The sequence below is a fragment of the Belonocnema kinseyi genome, chromosome 4, assembly GCF_010883055.1.
Source record: "Belonocnema kinseyi isolate 2016_QV_RU_SX_M_011 chromosome 4, B_treatae_v1, whole genome shotgun sequence".
Taxonomy (NCBI): Eukaryota; Metazoa; Arthropoda; class Insecta; order Hymenoptera; family Cynipidae; genus Belonocnema; species Belonocnema kinseyi.
The window spans coordinates 144014340-144016648 of NC_046660.1; positions in this window are offsets into that span (position 1 = coordinate 144014340).

The following is a 2309-nucleotide window of genomic DNA, read 5'->3' on the forward strand; positions in this document are numbered from 1 at the left end:
TTGAGCCAAGACATTCCCGATGATAGCTGCAGGGCGTGCCATGCACACCCCGAGCATTTAGCTCACATACTATCTAGTTGTCCAACACACGCGGGAACGACGAATTTGATCATTCCCGAATAATGAAACTCCAGGGCGAATGCTGTCTAGTGATAAAATATACAAACAAGAAAATTCCCGAATTGTAAAAATTGAGAAAACAGTTCTGTGATCAATATTATTTATTTATTAAAAATACAATAATCAAATATTTTTAACATAGAAATTTTGTTTAATTTTTAATTTTTTTTTAAATTTTGTTTTAACTTAAAATAACAATAATTGTATAAAAATGTGATACGAACATAAATTTAAAACACGTGAGCTTCAAATGAAACAAACTTTGCAGGATTCAATGCAGACTGATTTAACGCGACTTTTGTTTTTATTTTTTTAAATAATAATTTTATTTTTGCGAGCGTTTTCTGTAATTTACAAAAATACAATCCACATTTTCAAACAACTTTTTTTTTGTCCAAAAATACATTTGCTCAATTATTGTTATTTTAAATTCAAACAATAATTTTTGGAAACCTTAAACATTAAAAAAGTTTTTTCTTTGGTAACAATATTTTATTATTCTATTAAAAAAAAATTTTTTTAACAAACTATTTTTTAATTGTTCAAATTAGGGAGTTGTCTAGCCCGGATATAGTATAATTCGGAAATTTTCTGTCGGTTATTCTCAAATTCTGTGAGATTGTAAATTTTCGAGAATTTTCCAATTCGGGACTTTTATATTTCGACAATGTTATAATTTCGGAATTTTTACAGTGATGTGGGAATTTTATTTATTGGAAAAAGTGATTGAAAAATCCCGAAAAATAAAAATTCCCGACACTGTAAAATTCGTAAATTGAAAAATAACCAAATAATAAAATTCCCAAAATTATAAAAGTCCCGAAATATAAAAGACGAATTGGAAAATTCACGAAAAATAAAATAAATAAAATTCTGGACAATAAGATATTACTGAATTGAAAAAATTCCCAAAGAAAATGGCTGAATTATAAAATAACCGAACTAGAAAATTCCTGAATTTAAACAATTAAAAAAATTGTTTATTAAATAGTATTTATTGAAAATACAAAAATCGAATATATATTTCTATATGAAAAAATTTGTTTGAAAATGTTCATAGTATTTGAAAAAAATATTGAAAAGTTCTGAAAAATCGAATTTTTTATTAATAAAAAAAAATAAAAATAAATTTTGATATAAATTGCTGTTGAATTGAATCCTGTAAAGTTTGTTTCAAAAATGTTATTATGTAGGTACAAAGAAAATAAAGGCAGAACATTTTGTTCTTTCAAAGCGCAAGTATTTTTTAATGTATACTTTAATACAAATAAAAGATCATTTTAAATCTACCCAGAAATTTAAATTTTTTCCTAATATTTCAAAATTATTTTCTTACAAAAAAAAAATAATTTGTGGGCGGTAACAAATGCTCAAAAAAGAAATAAAACTTGAAGTTTGACGATCAAAATTTTTAACTAAATAATTTGAAATGTTTCAATCTAAAATTATCGAACACTTTCCATTCAATAATTCAGATGACATATTTAAATAGCTTTAAATTTGAAATCATTCAATATACTGAAGACTACAAATTTAAAATGTCTCAACTATTAAGGCTTTAAATATTTTTGAAATTGCCGTTCTGGAGACTAAATAGCACTTATTCTTTTATTAAGCAATCACAACCAAAATTAAAAAAAAAAGCTTTTAAACGAGTTTTAAAAACCTTAAAAAAGGTCAGAGGTTTTAATAGTTCAATATGTATGATAGAACCTCTATAAATTTGAATTTAGTCTATACTTTTTCATGTTTGAGCTACAATTATTTAATTTTAGAAGTTATACCAGGTGTATACATATGAAACCGGTATTTTTTCAAGAAAAAAACACATTTATTTCAAGAGAATGATAACAAATATTTTATTCAAAGTATGCGCCCTCGCTGGCTACACATTTTGTCCACCTCTCAGGCAATTTATGGATACCTTTCCAAAAAAAGTCTTCGTTTTTTGAAGCAAACCAGTCATCGAGCCATTTTCCAACATTTTCGTAAGAAGTGAAGCGCTGTTCGCTGAGTGCGTGCCCCATCGATGCAAATAAGTGGTAGTCGGGTGAAGCCAAGTCTGGTGAGTAAGCGGGGTGGGGTAACGGTTGCCAGCTGTACAACTCAACCAATTCCCGAGTCAGTTTTGTCCGGTGTGATGGTGCATTGTCATCGAGAAAAATCACTTTTTCATGCCTAGTTTCATA